The sequence below is a fragment of the Cyanistes caeruleus genome, chromosome Z (assembly GCF_971803275.1).
Source record: "Cyanistes caeruleus chromosome Z, bCyaCae1.hap1.1, whole genome shotgun sequence".
NCBI lineage: Eukaryota > Metazoa > Chordata > Aves > Passeriformes > Paridae > Cyanistes > Cyanistes caeruleus.
In genome coordinates, this window is record NC_141732.1 from 59,492,535 (window position 1) to 59,515,769 (window position 23,235).

The 23,235-nt window shown below is 37.1% G+C and overlaps 1 long non-coding RNA gene across 1 annotated transcript in view; it reads left to right on the forward strand.

Annotated features, from left to right (window-relative positions):
- The first annotated feature begins 455 nt into the window (after positions 1–455).
- The window catches only part of LOC147648492 (uncharacterized), a 49,706-nt gene continuing 26,926 nt past the window's right edge, over positions 456–23,235 (forward strand). The window contains exon 1 of the long non-coding RNA XR_015281038.1: positions 456–527. This is a non-coding gene — a long non-coding RNA (uncharacterized LOC147648492). The remainder of the gene's footprint in view (positions 528–23,235) is intronic.

A 23,235-nucleotide genomic window follows, 5' to 3' on the forward strand; every position in this document is an offset into this window, starting at 1 on the left:
CAAGGTTCAGTATCTGTACCATGCTGTTAAACACTAATCCCAAGAGACCTTAAGTCTACTGTTCTTACAGCTCAGCATCTTGCAATTACATAGCAAGAGATACTTTGGACTTCCTTATTTCATGTCTTTGAGGGTAGTTGGCACTGGTAAAACAAAATATCACAGAATATATGATTAAATATCCCTGTGACCTAAATAAATGCTTCTCTCCAAGAAAAGTGAATTCTTGAAGAGTCTCTGCAGCTGCTAAAAGGACTTGAGAACTTGTTGGGGTTTTTTTTTTTAAAGGTATTAAAAAGTCACAGTTTAAAAAAAATGCAGTTTTAAATTAGTATTTAATTTTGGAGTCTTTAGAACTCCAGAGTTTCATCTGTGTTTTGTTTTGCTTTTTACTTCCAGCTGTTGCATGTGATCTGGAGTTCTCCTCCTCCTCTGCCTCCCTGCTGGCTCTGAATGATTTGTGACTGCATTCCACAAAGACCCAGTGTGACAAGAGCAGAAGAATACATTAAAAGACTGTTTCAGAGGTAATTTTAAAACTCTCTTTTGCTTATTCAACCTTTTTTTTTTTTTTTCAGTGAAAAGATCTGACCACTAGTAGTTTAATTTGACTCATTGCTGCTAATGGTCCATGTCCACCTCTGTTTCTACAGAAATGGATGCCAGCCTGAAGAGCAGGGAATGGTTTTAAACATAAGCTTTATAGACGTTGTCACCTACTGGGGGTCCTTTATCACTAATATCTGACTTAGAAAGTTTTCTGGTAGCAAAACAAAAGCACTGCTAAATAGCTTCTAGTACTGCTAGTTGAGGACCAAATATACCAAAATACATTTTTTAAATATATGTATCCCATGAAAATCCCAGATCCACTGACTTCTTGATCCTGAATTTTTATTGTCTTGCATCAAATTCAATAATTCACTAGATCAGAATGAGTATATTAAGTGCAATGAAAGTTAGGATGGGTGAATAAAGCATTACAAAAATGGGACAAGATTGCTTCTTTGCCTTGTAAAGAACCAGGCAAGGTGAGAAGAAAAGAAGGGAGAAAAACTGGAGAATTTCAAATATGAAATTTCAAACATTGAATATGCTCTTAAAGGGAACATAGGCATTGCTCTCCCAAGAGAACATTGGCTTTTCATAGAGACTTTGCAAGTAAGGTCTAATGCAACTTTTCTCTCTGAAAGCTATCATTCTAGGAACAATAAAAGGAATATTTCTTTAGGCTCAATAGGTTGGTGTTGTGTTGGGGTTTTTTTTTCTGATTCATGGGTAAAATTCTGGTTGGTTCAATAGATTGCAGTATTTACAGCTGAGAGCAAAATTGTTTCTAAATATACAGGGAAAACTTAAAAGCCTTTTCTTTTTCCCAGCAAAAGATTGAAAGACTTCATTGAAAATATCCATGTCTCTGACCTGTATATGTATGTGCACATATGATCTTGGACATATAAAACAGTGAGGAAAGATAACATGGAATGAGTATGTACACAGAGTAATATAAAGTATACAAGTCACTTCCACTTTTTAAATTAACTTCTCTGGTACAATGTGTGAAGGCAGAACACATGTCCTGGCATGTATGCTATTTCAGCAGATTTTGGAATATTGCTGCATGCTTGTTTTCTTTACCTTTTTTATGGGTTCACCCACTGGCTATCACCTGGTTTTAGGGTATTTGAGTCAGATGTAATCTAACATGCAGCATGCATGTTTTAATGTCTGTAGCATCTTAACAGTGAAGCCCATGATAGATTTAACATACTGAGCCTTTTGTATAGTGCATGACCCGTAGATTCCATATGTGCTTCTCATCATCTGAGGTCTTGCCCTTCATGACTCCCTCTTTGTGTACTTTGTCCATCCTCTCCATTGATCAAGTGGCAATGGGCTTTATTGAAAACAATGCTGACCAGTTTGCACCTGGTTTGAGCAGCTGGCTTAACATTGATCTTAACACAAAGAAATCTTTTTGACAATTTGTCCCAAAAGCTTTCTCTGAATAGGACCTTTGTCCTTAGACAATTCCCACCTGGAAGAATGATGTACCATTATGTGGCAAGTTTGGATTTTCAGATTCACTGGATGGACTTGAGAGAATTTTTTTCCTTGTTGAATTTTTTATGCTTTCTGAAGTGGACTAAGAAAAAGAAATGTGGTGGTGTTTATTTCCCCCAAATGCTATGGATGTGGTAGGTCCTGTCATAAGCTACAGACCCTCACTTCCCTCACTGAGCTGCTAGGATGTATCACAAGAATCCCTGATCATAGTACTATGGAGAAAACTGATGACACAGGACGTGAACATTAGCATTTGTCAGATCAATGAAATTTGGCAACGTTGACAGTAGAAAGGATTCATCTGAAAACCAACACTGTGGTTAAAAATTAGTTGAAAAAACAATTTTCAGTTGAAATGAAGTTTGCACAAAAAAATCCCTCTCAACCAGTCATATCCGAAAGGCCAATACACTGCTGATGGAAAAGTATTTGGTTGTTACTTTTGTACAGATGGCTGCATAACATTCACAGAAGGAATGATTCTAGAAGCCAGTTTTTCAAATGTCATCTTCTACATATGTAAGTGCAAATGGGTCCCTGTATATCACTTGTGCATGCAAATGATAGACCTAGCATTTGCACATCAAGCACAGATCATCTTTGGGCATAATCCTACAGATGGACAGATACAGTGTGAATCACATTTATTCAAAGAAATACAAGCTAAAATCCCTTTAGAAAGGCAGTCCCTTGGTTTCTCTACTCCCAGCAACATACAGTTGCAGAGGTAAGCAGTTACTCCTACACAATTTTGTCAAGAGAATTTTTCCATCATCTGAGTATGCTCTTATTAATCCTATTTTCCAAAGGTCTGATACTATTTTGTGAGGCTGCAGAAAGGAAGAGAGTTTTTAAAATTAATATTGTCTTGGGACATTAATAATTACACATTTACCTCTGTGCAAAAACTGACAGAAAGAAAATATGCTGGCTCAGTATTTAGAGACTGTATTATTTAAAAACATTTTGTGATATCCTTGTCTTTAATCTGTCATATCAATAATGATGCACCTTTGGCTGAGGAGCTAAGGCACATTATTTATGTTTCTAATTAAATTTAGTCACTTGAAAGGTTTTTTTTTTCCCCAGTTTATTTATTTGCAAGAATAGATTTTTACCAGAATAGCTAAGACTAAGAAATTTTGGGCCAGGGTCTCATCAAATTTAAGTTGATTCCATTGGCTTCTACACTAATTATTTAGTTGTAGACTGAAAATAATTGCCTTCATTGAGACTCACAGTAATTTGGAATAGCATTGAACTGCTAATAATATGCTATGTATAGATGTGCTAATACAAATATGATAGCTGGATATGCATCATATACCACATTGAAGGTTTTATTGCTGCTTCACTGAATGCTAGAGAAGTAGTGAGGTTTCACTCTTACTGAGAGTAGAAGCAGTTTCTCCAAACAGTATAATTTTAAATGTGCAACATGCAATAAATTACCTGCCTGAAGAATTTAAATAGTATTTATATTTCATAGGAAAACATCACAAACTTTTCCTTTTTTTAAACACAATTCTTTCCATGCCCTCTTTCTGAAGGAAAGGGAGGTCAAAGATAAAATTTTAAGCTTTTGTAGAAATTTATTATTAGCTGTGCTTCACTATTCTTGATATTTTTTAAGGACCTCAGTTAAAAGTGCCTTATTATCTTATTTGTCAGGTATTTGATGTCAATAGTGTTAACACAGGTGAAATAAAGTTCACGGAAAGTATTGTATTTCCAAAAAACAGACAGCTTAGCACGTTCTCTGTTGGTCTGGCCATATGACAAGGGGTCCTTATCATGACATGCTTGGTTTTATTATTAGAGATAAACCCTTTTGTATGTGGTGAGCTATTTGACTGTTACAGTACTGCGCTTTGGATAGCAAGCCATAAACATGTTTGTGAGCTTTCAGATGTATAAAACAATCAAGGACTTTTATAATTGCCCATGAAGAAAAAGAATCGAGTGCAACTTTTGTTTGGATTCTATAGGGAGCGCAGCTCAGATAAGTATTAACTTTCCAGCTGAAGGCAACACAGTTTTTAACTGGTTTTAGATCTTTGCATGTGCATAGCTAACTTAAGGAGGCTTCAAAAGGCTTTCAGAAGTCATGGTGCTTCTTTTTTTTTTTTTTTGTTTTCATAATGATGAGCTTACAGCACTTAAACAATGTAAGGTGCAGAAGATACTAGAGGAAATGTACATCTTCTGAGCCTACGGAGAAGGACCAGAAGACCCAAAATAGTGGAAAGTGGGTGCAGTTTTCCTAGAGGCAGTAACACACCACCAACAAAGCAAGATATCAAGCTGGGTGTAGCAATAGATACATTAAATTAATATTTCCTTCCTCTTCTCTCTGCAAATAGATTCAGAAAAAAAGGACCCTGTGACTTCTTCCCCTTTGAACTTAAATCGTTTCTTCTGTCTGTCAATTTCTGTAGCCATCTGTAGGTTGAATATGATATAAACTTTGCTAAGAAAAGCACAAAGAAATGGAGAAACTGAGTCACATCTTCAGTAATGAATAATTTTGAATGGGAAAGGAATGGACCAATGAAGCATGACAGGACAATTAGTTTTAAGACACAAGACAATTATCTCCAAAGACAGGAATTTGTAGTGGAGTCCATCATATAATTCAGTCCTAGTTCAGGGATTTGTAAATATCTATTCATCAGACCCTCGACAATAGTAGGGGTCTGATGAATAAATATTTGATATGTTTGCAGCTCAGTAAATTCAAAACCAGTTCCAGCATGGAACTGTGCAGCAGATCTGAATTCTGTGCTGGGTGTAACATTTCCAATTCATTTCAGTTTGTTTAGTGCACCTTTTACTTATGAATTATAGGGATCCTCCTGTCAAGTATCTACAAAAGATGGAACTGTGTCCAAGAACTGACAGCTATTTAGAACGGACGAAAAATTACCATGAATTCACTTTGAAGTCATCAAATGCCAAGAGAAGTTATCATAAATCCTGCCAAATTTTCTGGATGCTTTATACATGTGATAAACAAAACCCAGACAGCATTCTGTGGGCAGACATGATCTTAAAAAGCAAAGTCTACTCCTCTTCTTTCTGGTGCTGTTGCTCCATGTAGTGGTTATTGGGCCACTGAAGTCTCCGTCACATTTCAATAGCTTTCCCACATACTGAGTGCCAGGTTTCTTACACAGAGTTCTTGAAAAGACAGGTATCCTTGATCAATAGTTAACCATCCAGATTTCTTGAGCTCAAGTTCTTAGACTCACAGGTGGTTATTAATGGCTTAAGGAGAGTTTCAGAATATTTGAATATCATTTGTAATTAGGTAAGGAGGAGGGACATTTTGAGATAAATAGCTTCACAAGAATGGGTCTTCTTCAATGGGAAAGATTGTTCTTTTAAACATCATTGTTCTTCAAATATGATAAAGAAAATAATACTTTGGCCTGAAAATTTGAGCTGGGCCAGAAAAAGTAATAGTTACTTTTTCTTTCTTGGATAAGAAATTCTACCATCTTACTCTTTCGACTGTATTCTGAGAAATAAATGTAGGTATGGAAATTTTACAGTTGTGTCAGAGAAAAATCCAAGTACGGATATGTGGTAGAAGGGAGATTGTTTTTTTTGGGTTTTGTTGGGTTTTTGTTTTTTGTTGGTTTGGTTTTTTTTGTTGTTGTTGTTTAATATTTCAAATAGGTCTAGAAGGTCCAAGAGAAATTACATGTCTTGTGCTTGAATTGTTAGGTGGATTTCTGCATGTGGATGAGAGAGGCAATAGCCAGAATGTTTGGGTTCTTAAACAAGATTGGACAAATTCATACAAGTGGCCACAGATGCCACTTAATATTTTTAGCACTCACCTTTACTCTCTCAATTTGTGACTTGTGTCTCTCTTATTCAGACCCTAGTTTTAAGAACTGCTTGGTCTTTTCTTTCATGTATGTTTTTCTGCATTGTGCCTGTAACTGCAAAGTGAGCAGTTGTCTCCTGTATTTGACACCATATCCCCTTTCAGAGGGTAACACCACACATTCAGTGGCATGACTTCATAGCCTCTACAGTCAGTCCAAAACAGCAGTCTCCTTCATGTTTTTCTGTACTCCTGGAACTCTTTGGAACTTGTTCCTGGGAGTGGAATGCAGACTAATAAAATTCCAGAGTATATGAGGTTTATAAATAAATTAAAGTACTCTCATCTGAAACACTTAGAAGGGTATTTGTGAACATTAACTGTAGGCATGCACAGATATGTACCCTTACTTATCATCTCTTGTTGACTTTAAACAATTCATCCGCTGGTATACATGTGTAAAACACTTTCTCTGTTCACAGCATGCATTGCTCTGCATTTTAGCAAACACCATCTGGAATCCCATTGGCAGATGCTTCTACAGCCGCATAAGAAAGAAAATTCATACAGTACACTTCAGTGTCTCCAAAGAATTTTACAACTTTCAGGTCACAGTCACAGGTAACTTCCCCTACCCTATGTCCACTTTTAAGAGTATTTCAGTAAAAGAGAACTAAAATAAATTCACTAATCTCATTCAAGCATGTGCAATTAAATCTATGCAGATCTTTCAACAAAGGAAGAAGAACTGTCATTTAGGGAGTGCTATATAGCTCATTTTCTAATTGCTATCCCACAGCTACTTATAAGCCAGTTTATGGCTTTGGAAAAAAAAAAAAAAGAAGAAGAAAAAGAGGTCAAATTGCAGATACAATAATCACTAAGCGATAAACAGATGTTTTTAACGCACTAATGTTGGACAAAGAGAGAGTTGGACAAAGCCTCTCTTCCTCCCAAAAAAGGTACCTTTTTTGGTACCAAATTTTTGCCAAGGCTGGGCTTTTTGTTTGGTTGCATTTTGCCTGTTCTAAATCAGAAATGTCAAATGATCAGTATATTCAACTTGATTTGATTTTTCTAAATATATCTATAGTTTCTACTATATCAGATCTTTGTGATCCTGTATGTAGGGAAATAGGTAAGGCAGAATGAAGCCTCTGGACCTGGGAGACTGATGAGCTGTACTTGTGCTCCACTGTGAGGTTGTAGGCCAGGCGGTTTTCAGGGCACAGAGGAGAAGGTAAATTCCATGAATCTCTATGCACTCAGGATTTGTGCAGAGAGAGCTGGATCTTTATAAGGAATAAATATTGGCTCTAACCTGAATTGTTAAATACACCTTACCCCATCTTCAAAGATAAGGATATTGTGGAAGATTCAGATATTGTGGAAGGACACGAAATCTCAGCTCCCACTGCAGAGCATTGCACATCTCAGCCCACTGCTGGCTATATTTCTGCTTCAGATTTACTACTGCTTCTTAAGCAGATACTTCTCTGTTTAGATTTTTTTCTCATTTGGCTTTGATCCCATCATCAGGAGTTTCCATTTTCAGTCTGTAGGAGAAGGCTGCTACAAAATATGTTCAGTTTTCAGAACACATTGAATGTTGAGCTTGTCAGATGAAAGAATGTGGCTTCAGTAGTTTCAATAGATGCTATAAATATCACTTATAAAATAAGCTGCTCTTATTTAAAAAAGTTTGTTTGAAAAATGCCTATGATTTACTGGCACTAAAAAACAAAATTAATGTAGATTTACAATTTCAAACCAAAATGGACTTTTGCCTGTTCTTCTCTGCAACAGGGTAACTGTAAGATAACATAATTTTATTCACTACAGAAACAGATGACAAAACAAGATGTACTAAGAAACCAACTAGAAGATGGCTTTTTAAGTGCTGACTCGAAGTGAGTTTGGAAACATCCCCAGTGAAAAAATTATGGCCAGAGGCCAGAAGCACAGCTCATCAAGAGAGGTGGGAATCAGACTGTAGAATGAAACAAGATAAAACACATTAAATTTCTTGTGGAATGAAGTCATAAACCCCAGAGGATTACTTCTATCACTGAGTTAATTTCAATGTTGTCACAATGCTTTATTATAATTTGGATTTTTTTTCATAAATAGAAAATAGTAAATATTAAATGCTTAGAACAAAATCCAACTGTTACAGTAGAAAACTGCAGAAGTACAATGAAGTCCAAGTAAACCATCCTGCTTTAGTAGAATCAGCATGTTTTGACACAGCATAAGTCAGTGAGGAAGCTTCACATATTATGTCACTACTAGGAATCATTTTTGTCTTATGTACCCCAAAAGTCAAAAGGTACAAATGTGACCTCCAATTTAACATATCTCCCTTTTTTTTCTGGATCAGACTACTTGGAAAACTTTGCATCAGTGAACAGCAAGTTCTAAAATAATTCCTCTTACTTAATTTAATAAATTGATTTCTACTTCAGCTGAAATAACTTTTGAAAGTCAGTCTCTCTAGGTTTTTGAAAGATCCTCCATCACTGAGCTTTTACTGGTATCACTAACAGAAGAGCAAATTGATGCAGAAGGCAAGAGGTTCCCTTGGAAATACTACTCCTGTTGGTCTTGTTGGTACCTTGGCCTCTCAAATGCAATGATTTTTGTATTGGTGAATTGTCCTATATGCCTTCAGCTATCAGAAGTAATTGCTCCCAAAACAGTTGCGTTCTACAGAAAATATCTCTTTGTAGCTATGGATGCTTCCAGTAGCTGGAATCGTATTTGTAAAAGGCAAGGGGACTCTTATTATCTGCAAAGTGTGATACATTTGTCCTCCTTTTGCATATTAATCAAAATTGTGGATAGAAAATGCATAGTCTCCATTATATGGAGAAGAATTGACAATGAGAACCTGAGTTCTCATTTCTAGGTAAAGCTCATAAATTCATCTGAAGAAATCAGAATCGGAAAACGAGGATTCAAGGTGCACTCCCCACCCACTGAAGTCATTGGCACATATCCCATTGCTGTGGGAGAGCATACAAAAAGACACCATCTAGCACACTTTGTACTGTATTTAACTTTCCCAAATGAATGAGTAACAATGAATGGCTTGAGTCCCTGGATTAGCTGGCTGTGAGATAATGTCCAGAATTAACTTGATCTTCCTACATATCCATAGATAATTTAAGAACAGCTACATCATATTTAGTCACCATGAAAAACTTGGGGATTGAATCTGTAGGACCTACATGGCTAAGTGGATGAATCTTGACATCTATGCATCTTGACAAAAAACATGGATTGCAGATACTTGTATAAGTTCTCATCACCTCCAGGAGTGTGAAGTACTTCCAGCTCTGGGCATCTTGGCCTAAGTTATTTAAACTGGGAGTTGCAGCAAACTTTGCATATGTAGCTAAGGCACAGAGCCCATGCTAACTAGGTTATTCCGCCTATACCCCAAGTACAACTGACTTCAGTATTTGCACAACTTCTTTCTCCTGATTGAAATCAAAAGAAACACCCTTTCAAAACATCATGGACATAATTGAGCTCATCTTGCAGCATGACTTATGAATTGCTTTGTTGACACAAGGCAAATCCACATCAATTACTCTGTCCCTGGACAGGGGCAATGCTAATTAAGCAACGTGAAGTCCAGGTATAGAGCACTCAGCTAGTTTCTTTGTAAGTACCACATCCACCCCCAGTGAAGATATTACCCTCTGTGCATTCTTGGGTGTTTCAAGCTGTAACTGTAAGTGGCTTGAGCTGAAGTATTTGAAAGATTTTTTTAATACTCAAATTTAAAGTTCTTAGAAACACTTTTTGATCTTTCAATGGAACCACCAGCCAAATATGTTCATTGCTTAAAAAGAAGAAGGTCTTAAGTCTTCAAAGCCCAAGGATACATTCACCAAGACAGGATCTAATTTAAAGTTTTCAATTCATGTTGTTTTCACCTCCTTTTCTTAGTATCTCTTATTAAAGAGGTATTTTGACTACTCTAATTTACCCAACTACAAGAAATTTTTGAAAGGTATCTATGAGAAGTTATACTTGAAACTTCCAAATTCTTTGGTGTATCTTTATTGCTATGACATTTTAACTTGATAAAATTAATTTAAATAAATTAATTTAATTAATTAAATAAATTTAATTTAAATAAATTTAACTATGATAAAATAAAGTCAGCATCAAAGTACAATTTGCTTATCATACCAACACTGATATTTCTATTCTTCTTCCAAATATTTCACTCATTTTTATTTCTGTTGAAAAGGTTTATAAATCCTTAGTAACTCAGTATTGTCAGCTTTTTACCTTTCTTTGTCTGCTGTGTCATTTTTAATGCAGAATTGCAGAAACAGCATGAACAATACATCACATAAGCCAGTCATAGTGTTATAATCTCTTAGTTATTTATTAATACAATTCATCAGTTACTTAAATTCCTTAACTTTGTTTTCATTGCAGTAACAGTAGGATTTTGAGTCTTCTTTTGGTGAAAAGCTTTGGAATTTTTTTCTGGGAAAGAAATACAGCTTCACTTCTCAGTGTATCAAAAAACTGGATTTCACAAATGCTCTGAGCAATGAATTTCATTGGTCATTAGCAATGCTTAGCATTTATTTTAGCAGGGAGCAGGATGACGACTTGAGGCTTGTTCAGGCAGAAATGGATGAAACACAAAGTGTTCTTCCTCAATCCATGTCACATATAAATTATTAACTTTCCTAAAAATTTTTCTCCCCCTCAGTCACCTCCTGTTATGCATGAAGAGTCTTATTTTTTCCTAATGCTTTCATTTTTATACAGTCCACAGTAAAAGACTTAGTTGGCAAAATGGAGGAATTGTGCCAGCCAAATTGCAAGTACAAAAAAGTTCCTTCATTTGAAGAATTACTGAAGTTCTCCAAACTCTTCTACATTGTGGATTCCAGTAAACATCTCAGGATGCAATTCAAAGTGGAAAATCCATGCCCTAATCATGAACTTTCATGTAAATCATAAGCTGCTCTCTCCTGCTCCCTTCTCCTTCCACCCACCTCCTCAAAAAAACGAAAACAACCTGAATGGGAAAGATATATTACTATTTCTCCATCATCAGCAGACACTTGTGATAAGCACTGTGCATCACTACTCTTGACATCTTGTATATGGACAAATGTTAACCTGCTACTGGATGTCAGTTACTTCTGTCCTCCAAGTGACAGATCCATGTAGCTGAGCAGATACCTCCAGCAGAGTGAGGGTTTCCAAGCTGGCAGTGTGCCCAGTGGCACTTGCAAAACAGAGTGTAAAAGCATTTTCCATTTCACTCTCTATTCTGTCCTGAGCTAGCAACTGCCTTCCATGCTTAGTTCAGTGATACGTTAAAGTCAGTACCTTACCTGATCTGGAACTTTCCCTTCTGCTGTTGAGGTAATAATACTAATTGCATGCAGTGTAGTGAAGCAGACAGTTTGAAATGCGACTTAGAAACCCAGGAATCAGTCTTCATGTACTTCATGAGTACAAATTACAAAAAGTGACTTCATCAGGATCTTGGATGAATAAGATGAAAATTTCTGCAGAGCCAGAGCTGCAGCTGGAACTAGCTTCAGGTGTATCCACCAAAGCTAAGGCAATTCTGGATTGAATCATTCCCTCTAAAATTTTGTTTTCTCTTTGGCAGAATTCTACTCAGAACCTAAAGCAATACTCCCCAAGATGTTTCGATGTTCTGCTGTGATCGGGGTTCACACTGCACTGCTGCTCAGCACAGAAGGAAACTCCCTGTGTGCCAGCTATGATGGTATCTGCAGCAACACTTCTCATTTTGTGGGTTTCCTATCAACAGCTAGCAGTTGCCCACTGGCCTCAGAGCACACCTCGCCAGTACTCAGCCGCATGCCACCACATGAATACTGTTGTCTATCTCAGCCATAATGGCAGTTGGTTTCCCAGTCCAGCTGCAATCAAATCGTTTGCTGATCAGGTGTTATAACCATAAATATGGCAGTTAAGGCTGACAGACACTGCAGATGCTCCTTTTTTCTTGTGCAACAGGGCAAGGTGATCTTTTTCCTCCAAACACTGTAGCTCACCATGTCTCCATCCTGCTTTCTTTACTTCATGCTGCTTTCTCCTTCCCCTGCTTACCTTTGCTCTTGTTCCATACCAATCAGAGTTATTCCTTTATCATTTTCTTCAGCTGTTCTTGTTCCTTGAAAGATTCCTAGAGAATTGAAGATATCTCTCTCTCAGTTTGTCATTAAAGGGTGAGCAATTAGTTTCCTGAGCTGTCTGATCTTTAAATAAGGAGCCCTTTAATGCCTTTGAAGTCAAACACAGAGATCAGGTTTTCTTGCCTGACTAATGTTTGTCTATCATTTTTGGTTTCACACAAACTGTGTGAATCTTTCTATACTGCTCTTCTGTCTAGGTTCACAGTTTGCAGACAGGAAACTATATCTTCTGTGCTATAGTCTGAGGGCTCTAAACCAGGTCTCAGATAATTCACGGCCTTTCCTTGTCTCTGAGCAAGATACAAAATCTTTTGGTTCTTATTTTTGTCTTTCATATATGTCCCCCGGTTTGTTTTGTATAAATAGGATCTGATCTTGTTTCAAGTGTCTGCAGAAGCATGTGTAAATGACTTGAGATGACCACTGAAGTTTTTCTCAATTCTTTGCTTAGCAACAGGTAATTTAATGCCAGGAAAACAGCCTGAATTTCAAAGGTAGTGAGTAAGAAGGACCTGTACTTGTGAAGTAGGTGCAGACTATACACTTGAAGTGTTTTGTCTTCCATAAGCTCACACACTAATTTCAGCAGAATTGCAATAAAATCATATTCCCAACAAAATTACAAGCTATTTTACAGGTATAGTTGCAGATATTTTCTAAAACTGTGTCTGTACCAACATGGCTGAGAACAATTTTCAGTACTCACCTCTGTCTACCCCATGCCAAGACAAGATGCAGACTTTTATGAAGACAGCTTTTCTTTTACCTTCCAATCCTTACAGCATCCTTCATGCTGTGCTCCTGGTAGACACCAATCTCTGGCATTTATTGAAGTGTTCCCTTGTAATTGGTGTCACGTCACGATTGAAAGCCAAGCATGATATGCCTATCCTCTAACCGTGTACAGAGTTAGCTCAAGCAAGCTGCCAAGATGCAGAATGTATTACAACCATCATGCCACAGCATTTATCAGACTCCTGCTTAGAATGATGCACGATGTGACTTTCTACACATCTGTGCTACACTCTAACTAAAAGAAAGTTGCTGTTAATTAATCAGATTCTCTCAGGGAATCATAATCTCTGCAAGTTACTTCATCTGCTCTTAGGAAATTACTGAATCCATTCTCCTCTGAAGAAATCACCCCCAGAACTCAACCTACTAGACAAATCTAGCTGCAATCCACTAGTACCTTTGGTCTTTTGTGAAATAAAGCCTGCTTCTTTGAAGAGCTGCAGAGTCTCTTCTGAGCAAACAAGTCTTGAAGATATGACTGGTATACAATGCCTCCCCTCTCTTTTTAATCTTAACTGTCAATATCCAGTTTGGGAAGACTAAAATTTCAGAGTAATGATCTGAAACCTGTAACATCACATGTATTTTCCTATCCATATGGAAAAATAGTTCTCTGTGATTTTTGCCACTAAGTTCTTAGGAAGCCAGAGCAAGACAAGAATACTGCTTAAGCATATTTTTAATTTAGGAATATTATGAGACAATAATAAAAAAAAAATCTGTTGAAACTTCATTACGGGTTAAGATCAAACCTTACCCTACGAATTTCACTAGGAACTCACTTCCCATTTTTCTCCTTTCTGTTGATGCTTCAGGCTTCTTCCTAGGAGGCTAATGAGCTGTGTGTGACCATGCCCTTTGCTGGCTGACCTTTGTCTCTCCAGCCTGTAGCCCCAAAACCTTTCACCCTGATTGTGACCCGGCAATAGACCTTGCCACATGTAGTTAACTCATCATCCCTATCCTATATTTGAAATCCTATTATCAGATAACATCATTAAAACCAGCATCAACAGCAAATGAACTATAGATTCACTTTTAATTAATATCTGTATTTTTATAGGCAAGAGCTTGATTATTCATGGAGTGAGAACATGCAATGGCTGCAGTTGCAGCTGAGAAATCAGTTAATAAGTTGTAATAATATATTGGTGGGAAAGGTTCCTGTTGCTTGTGTATTGGTAGACATTGCCATGAGATATTATGATATACTTCCTAAGTCACATATGGTAGCCATAATATACTGGAACAGAGCTGTATCTATTTTGGTCATCCTTAGTGCTTGACAGCACTCAAGGCGACACCAAATTATTCTTCTGATCTTATAGATTCCTGTGGAGCTGCTTCTCTGTGTTGATTTAAGACATGTGAGAAGAGTTTCTCTTAAAGCAGTATTGTCAGAGAGCATATGGAAGTTGGACTGAATGTAGCTTAGCTTTACCCAATGGAATCAGATTCACTATGGGATTATTGAAAAACCTTAAGTATCTGAGTTGCAGGTGTTTGAGCTTTGTATACATGTTATGATTACATATGGCCAGCCAGCTTCCTTCACAGAGAGTGAAGGCTGACACATTTCTTCAAAATACAATCTCTAGAATAACACATAGTCTTGAAAATATCTCAAGTTAATATTTTCAGAAAACAGAAGTGATATATATGGTGCACCCTCTGATGAAGCATATGTTTAAGCAAATCTTACTGCATTTCAGAGGTCATCTGTGACAAATATAGGTATGCAAAGAAGGCCTTCAATATGTTTCAGAGTAGGAGGGAGTTTGAATAAGGTGAAATTTTCAGCTCAAAAGATGCATCATATGAAAAAACTGAAAACCTGACAACAATCCATGTTTTCTTATTTCATGTGTGTTGAGGTGTGTTGGGAAATTTAACTCAAATGTGGTATGATATAAAGTGATTATTTCTAGAAAATCGACGCTAGTGTGGAAAACCAGGACATACCAGGTCTGACAACCTGTGGATAGCCAGAAATAGTTTATTAGAATCCCAAGGGGGCCTCAGTCTTTTATTAATGCCTTTCAGTTCAGAGTATGGTCCTATGTAGCACAGTGCACAGTAGGCAGCTTCAGCTACATCTTAATTAATTAGGTACCTCTTAATATATTTCAGCATTGCATGAATAATGTGTGTATAAAACTAGCTGCTCAAACAAACCAAATCCACTGTATGTGAATCTTCCTTTTTTAGAAAATACAAAAAATTCTTCATAACAGGAAGGGAGGTTAGTACTTTCAAGAAGCAGTGGAATTCATTTGGAAGATACGTGAGGAGAAAGATCTTTGGCTGGGAAAGATCAAGCAAGTGGCTGCAATATGAAAGATGTGACTCTGATCTCAAGCTGAGTAAGAACTGTGAGCTAAAGGATGAGACAGATAACAGGATCTAGTAGGTTGTCTACAATGAAAATTAATTCACCAAAAACAAAACTAGGGAAATCTGAGATAATGGAAATAATGCCTGATTACATATATTGTATATTCTTATAATAACCAGCTGTTACTGGTGTCTGATTATATATATTATACATTCTGTCCATTACCAGCTGTTACTCGTAACCCTAGTAACAAATTTTACTAGAACTGCTCAGAAATGTCCAAATGGATCTTCTTCTTCTGTTAAAAAATGTGAACAAAATAGCATGAAATCAGCTCACAGGAAAATATTAACATGTGAATCTGGGGACAGACTGAGAACACTTCCTGCAAGGAGAGCTGCCAAGATTGGCTACCGGAAAAATCTCTATCAGGGGTTTGCCAGTTTGCTCAGCTGTACCTATAATGAATCCTCAGGTTTGTGACCTAAGATTTAATGGGTTGGCACCCCTGAAAGCTCCTATCCTGCATTATTCCCTAGGAATCAGCAGTCCAAGAGGGTTTTCAGCTTTGCTAATCCGGCAGAGTAGCACTTAAGAGCTGTGGTTACTTCTGTTCTTGGGAGTTTGATTTGAAATATCTGAAATGAAATCTCATTTCAAAATTAAATCCAGTATGAATTTTCCCCTTCCAAAGAAATATTGAAACTTCTGAAGACATTTTGGGGAAATTGCAGTATCATTCTCTTCCAATTTTTAATACCTAATGGAGAAGAAATTCTTACTTTTCTCAGCTCTAGCAGCTATATAACAGAATGAAAAACAGTCCCCCACTCACTTGCTCTGGCAAAGAAATGGAGTTGTATCAGAAGATAAACTTTTCAGGGTTAGCAGCTCAGGTCATGCTCGACTTCACGTAGCTTGCCTAATGGTGTTATGTTTCAGCTTTTCACTTGTTTTTTTCTTAATATGCGTTGGTCATGTCAGATTAAAAGGCCTCCCAAAAAGTGAATACATAGCCATTGGCCAGGAATTAGCAAACACAAGAGAAAACAAAGGCACCAGAATGGGAAAAATGTGAATTATTCAGAGTAAATATAGGTTAGAAAGGGAAGCTCTTTTTGAAAGGATGGTCTCTCAAGGTGAAAGTTTCTGTCCATTACCAGCTGGTATACTTTTTAGGTTCTAAGCACAACTTTCTTTCCAAGATTTGTTGAAGTAAATTAGAGAGAAAAAGACGAGGAGATTTGGAACTCCTGAACTGTTCTGGATGGGAAGAGGAAAGAGATAAATATTATCAACAAATTAGTTATAAAAAAATCCCTGACAAAAGAAGAGTTTCTACATAGAAAACTTTTAAATAAAAAAACCAAATAAGTGAAATGCTCAGTTAACATAAATACAACTAGAACTCCCTCATATAATCAGTCATAATATCCTCTTTTGACTAGAGTAGCAAAGATGTTTGTATTTCTTTGTGGTGAAAACATACAATCCATATCAAACATGTTATGTGCTGATGTTGTGGTTTAACAATGAGGACAGCTGATTAATGATGAATGCATGAAGATTTCTGCTACATTAATGTAAAGGTTTTTTACTTGTTTGCATGTTCATTGAGGATCAAGAGTCTTGGATAGATACTCCTCTTACTAACATTCAGGCTTTGTCATATAGATTGTTAGCAATACAAATGTTGCAAAAGAGATGCACTCCAACAGCTGTGCATTTACCTTCTACTTCTGGGCTCCAATCTGAAAAATACAGGATGGGAGTAATTCACTTGATTTCCACTTGTCCAAACATAAAGAAAAATAACAGTGGAACATAGATGTCGTATGCATTGCTTTAGCCACGTATACTTCTCATGAGGAAAATGCAATGAAATTAGACCTATGGTTGAAAGATGAAACAGAGGTCTATTTCTCCTGACTCTGATACACTGAAGCATCTTTCTAAGAAGCTGTGAGTGTTTATACAAACAAGATGATTATTGTTTCAAATTAAGAGAGTAATTCAGATGGTCATCTCTTTCATATTATCACAAATAATGTTGACAATTAAAGCATGAAGTTGCCACCAATATAATTGTTTGCAACCTCTATTATATTCACATACTCTCACTGTCCAGGAAAATAGATTTTCTCTATATTCCCTCTGCAAGATTTTTTCTGCTCTGTGTTACTTATTCATGGTATTTGAAACAGGAATGCATTGCCCAACTTTTTCATGGAGAACTACATCAATATTCTGCGATTCTGTACTCTCAGTCAGAGAGAAAGAAAAGGCTAGAGCTGTTACTATTTCTAATGTTTTGTTGTTTTCAGCTTTGAGGAAAACAAATCCGGTATCAGTGCACACAGACAAAATAACATTCACAGCTTAAAAAATACTTCTGCTTGCTGTTGTAGTCATTTACTGAACACTACTCTAGGACAGTGCAAATATAGGCTCTGTGTCATATCATTGGCTTTCAAGACACGAGTATAGGATTCCTCATAGTGTTAAAGCCTTTCACGGTAAATGTCTGTGCTATAAATTTTGATGTACTTCCCAGCTGAATGGATGCTTTGAGTGGAGACAGACTGGCTGGAGCTAAAGTAGTTAGGTTTGATTTACCTCTTCTTTATTATTCAGTTCTATCGAGAATTTGGAGGAGTGATATCAAGGCATGTTGATTGACTTCAGTTTGTAGATTGAAATAAAGTGAGTGCTGTTTAACCTTGGCCAATACCATACCACCTTATAATGGTATTATCAGGATGAAGTAATGTGTAAGTTTGTAAGACAGACAATGAAACCTGATGTTTGCAAATAAATCCATTGGCAGATGAGTTTTTCCTAATAATCATTCAGCGTGTGTTTTTTGTGCAAGTCCTTATGGAGTTTCCAGAATTAGAGAAGTACTTGTGAAGAGTCCCTGTGTGTGCCATTTCTTAAGCTCTATTTATATTTAGTTTGATTTGTAAAGTTTGGTTTGCATATGTTGGCCATATTCATGCAGTGCATTTCATCTACTGCTTTTTCTAGAGCTAAAACAGTTCCTGCTCTCCAGCATTTGCAGAATATTCCTCCTTACTACAAATTTTCAGCTGCAGTGTAGTGCAGTTGTAGTGAGAGTAAGATAGTTATTAGTGTGACTAAAGTGAGTGATGTATCCATTTTCTAATTTCTATTATGACACTCTATAGGCTTCTTTATAAATATCTCTATATTTCTAATATTTCTTCTCAGATAGAACAGCAGATATTTGTGGTGTCAAGTAATTCTCTCATTAGTTCTATCTAGCTTTGTCACTAAAAAGCAATATATGATTTCTCTTTTCTTCTGGAATCAAGCAATGATATTAGGGTTACTTTCCAGCTAATTGTTAATGAGATTCATTAACAGTTTTCCAGTCATTAATCCTTTGCAAAGCTCCTGTGTTCTGCTGCAAATTATAGGTGGCTTTTAAAGGATTGTCAATAATGACAGTTTAAAGTACCATGCAGTAAAAAAGACAAGCACTGGTGGGAAAAAACAGAGAAAAAAAGAAGACAGATGTGCAGCCATCCTGAGAAAGATCAGGGGTCTTAAAATGGAATAAGTCCTTGCCAGCAATACTTCAGAGGGTGGTGCAATAGTTATATGTGAATCCCTAGGGGCCTTCTGAATGGGAGTGCCTGTCAACTGTGGCAGCTATAAGTTACACTCCTCCAAGCACATACTTGGTCCTCTGCATACTTGTCATGCAGTCTGGTGGCCCAAGGTTAAGCCAGAATTAGGATATTTATATCCTGAATATTATTGCCACTAACCCACACCAGAGTTAGACACAGCTGAGCTGTATTTGGCCATTGCATTAGACTCTGCGCACTCGAGGGAAATTCCCAAAAAGAGGAGGGGAAGGGCTGAGTGGTATCAGCTGTTACCATGCAGCAAAGCGACAATTAAACACTCTGTGTGTACAGTTCTGGTTAGTATCTATGTATGCAGAAATCTGACCAGCTCTCACAGGCATATCTGCTGTTCCTGTGCACCATGCCACGCTGCTCTTGCCCAGACAAAACTGTCAGCAGCTGAAGGTGGAGCCTGATCCTGTGTTCCAAGGCCTTACTCCATATCCTAGAAATTAACTAGTCTAAACAAGGTGAAATATAGAATCCTTGCTGTCTTTTATCAAAATAGAACTCTATAAATTAATCTCAGTTTATTCCTTTCCCTCTCTGTTGATTTTCTCAGACCAACCCTTCCCACAGACCAACAAAAATGCTTAGCATTCAGCTGAAAAACTATATCAGGCTCCAGCAGAATTTGAAATAGTTGCAGCTTTTAAGCTTCCAGGTCTTTCAGAGACTATGAAAATCCAAAGAGTGTGTGCAAAACAGACCCTGCAGAGTGAAGTTGCAACAGGAGATTTAGCCTATCTTGCATGTCCTGAAGATTCATACTTGGGTTTTTGTTCCAAATGAAGAAGAAGTCTGCATACAATTGGAAGGTTATGCAGTAAAACCACATATAGACCATTGAGTTATCAAAAGAGTGTGGTTCCCATTCATTAGTTGTAGTGGATGGGAATTCCCTTTGAAGTTCTAGTATTTTAAGTTCTAAATTATTTGCTGTAAGTGACTGGCCCTATGTTTTGAATGCTGTATTTAATGCCAGGTAGAATATTCTTACAATGGTATGGAGGGAAAAAATAAAAAGACGAAATTGTGTCTTTTCTGTTAAAAAGAAAACCATGCAGTCAAGTTTGATGTTCACCAGACAGCCCAGGACAGAGTGGAGATGAGGAGGAGAGACCTCACAGATGCAGCTCCACAGATGTAAAACCAAGAGCTGCGCTCCTGACCACATCCTTTGAAGTGGTTTCTAAGCCAAATCAGTTTGAAGGAGCCTGGGAACATCTTTCATCATCTGTCTCCTTGCTGCCCTTCCTTGATTAGTGTCAATGAGTTTGAGGGTGAGGTCTGAAAAAGGCTTGCCAGTGCGGCACTCCTTGTTCTGTCCCTCAGGCAGAATTCAGGGAAACACATGCAGTGAATTGTCTTTACTTCTAAGTATTTTTTAGGTGAGACTAATATAACCACCTGTCTGATGGCTGTATGCAAGACATGAAACATATGTGTTGCAACTGACATAGTTTTGTACTGGCAAAGAGTCAGTACCCAGTGTAATTTAAATATCCTGGACTCAGTGCTAATCAGTACCTTGTCTCTGAGAAGACTGTGCTGATATTTCTAGTTGCTACAAAAGTGATTTTAAAACCTAAGCTGGCCTGGTTCTATGAAGTAGAGTGTTAATATAAATTACTTAACATTGCCATTTTCCATGATGTTATGAATTATTTTTCAGAATTAATAACTATTATCCAGGAAGGCAGCTGTTCTTATTTATTTGTGTGCTTCTGAATGACTCGAAACACATATTGGAATTACCCAACTATGGAGATGTAGAAGACAAAAACTAAACTATGACTTTATACTATGACTATAAACTTTATCATACTCTATCAAGCTCTTTTAATTTTGTTAGGCTATTCTGCTTGTTTTATAAACTCTGTTTTCTTTAGTGCCATGCTTTTTAGTCTCCATAAATTTCCGTGTCTGTAGCTGAAGTAGTTTTTCTGAAATCCAGTCAGTTGGTGTCAAGCATGACAGCCTTACTGCTATTAGGAAGAAAAGCATGCCATCATATTGAGCCACTACGTACATAATTTCTAATTCCACGTGACTTTCCATAGCAGTGACAGTGTTCTACTTAGTGGGTATTTTTGTGTACATGTCTTTCTAAATCTGGCGCTACAAGTTTCAGAGGCAATGATTACCGTACTTTCAAAAATTTACTCAAAATGTCAGAAGTTCCTCAAGTCAGTGATAAGTAGACACCATTTTGATAGTTCTCACAGTTTAACATATCTCTTAAGGAGCTAATGACTGCATCATAATCTCATCTTTCACTAAAAAATACATGCATAAATAAATTCCACTCCACAAACCAGCCTATTGAACAAAACATGAAAGTGGAACACTGCAAATTCAAGCATCTATAGGTAAATAAGCAGACCTCAATATGCATTTTTAATTCAATTCTCATTGTTTTTACCAACACCTTCAGCTTTTTGTGATGAAGATTTTTTTCCCCTCTTTTTCTTCTTCTTTGATCATTCAGTGTTGGCAACAAAATCACAGAACCACAGAATCATTTAGGTTGTAAAAGATGTCTGGGATTATCAAGTCCCACTTTCAAAGATACTACCCTCTTAAGTAGACCATGGCACTTAATGCCACTCCAAGTCGGTTCTTTCTTGATCACCTCCAGGGATGGTGACGCCACCATTTGGATGGCAGTCCATTCCAATGCTTTTCAACCCTTCCCATGAAGATGTCCAGCCTGAACTTCCCCTGGCACAGCTTGAGGTAATGTCCTCTTGTCCTGTCACTGGTTGCCTAGGAGAAGAGACTGATCCCCCCCCCCGCTACCATTTCCATCCAGGCAGTTGTAGAGAGTGATAAGGTCACTACCGAACCTCCCTTTCTTCAGGCTGTCTCTGGCTCTTCTCATAGGATTTGTATTCCAGACCCTTCAACAGCTCCACTACCTCAATGTCCTTATACTGAGGGCCCAGAGCTGGACACAGTACTCAAGGTATGGCCTCACCACTGCAAACACATCATGCTACTCCAGAGAAGAAATTCTAAATCCACTCCAGCTCTCTAGTTTAAGAAGTGAAAAAATGATCATCAGTTATCCAGTAGAAAAATTTAAATGCCTAGATCACTTTCACATAAGCATGTTTCTGGAACTGTTTTGTTTCTGAAACTGTTTACTGCCTAAGATTCATTGACTTTGTTAACATATTTGATGGGGAGACAGAAGGTGATGAGTACAGATGCATTTTGATAAGTAAATGTATAGGGCTACACACCATTTCTGCAACAGAAGTTATAATGCATAAAGTAAGAACATTTTCAGTTCAAAGAGAAATGCAAAAATTTTAAAAAGTTTCAATATATAAATTTCACTTTCTGTTTGCAAAATACATCTATGTTTGCCATATTCTTATCAGCCTAATGCCAGATAGTACCATTTTCCTTGGAACGGGTTTTTCGATGTAAGATTGTTTAGCTGTGGTCAAATCTGAAACCTAGGAAAATGCTACAGTGGTTCTCCTTTGGCAAAGTGACCTCTCAGTGCTGTGGTTTTAAAAATGCAATTGTAGAGGTTGTGTCGGTTGGTGTGGAAGAAGTAATACACCCAAATTTTCTCTGAATTAGGCAAGGAAATTCCATTTGAAGTTTTTTAGCAAGCCTTAAGTCAATCATCAGAAAGAACAGAATAAGGATGAAGAATCAATGGTAAGGGCAAACAAAATTTTTGTGAATTTACTGTAAGATTTTCACATTTAGAAAGTTAAACTTCAAGAAATCCTTCTGAAATTTTTTAGTTAATTGTTAGTTTAAACTGGATATTTTTCAGAATATCCTTCATATTTTTGGTTCTGACTCAGATGTGAAAAGATCCAAAGGAATGACAAGCAGCTAGAAATAAAAATGATGTGATCTGCAATAGACTTTTTTTTGGCCCAACTGTTCAGGATTTTCTGTGTGTGGAAGAGCCACAGAGTAGTTTTCAGAATGCAAGGAATTAGTCCAAGCTAAAATTTCTTAGCGCATCATGCCATCAAAAATGCTGTGATAAAACTACGCCACATTTTTAGAAGAAAAATATTTTTTTTGTACTTGGATTTTGAAGAACTTGACCCTGTAGTGACTATAGCAAAAAGATCTGTTGAAAATTACTTATGAGAAATAACATCTTAGTATGAAGTTGAGTAAAGAAGAGCTACCGGTGTGCAATGTGGTGCAGTCAGAAATGAAGGCAAACACACTACTGGTGTGTATTAGAAGTACCTCCATCAGAAATTGAATACTGCTTCAGTCAGACCCCTCTACTTGTCATTTGTGAGAACCCACCTGGAGCACTGCACCCAGGTCTGGGGCCCCATGGGATGA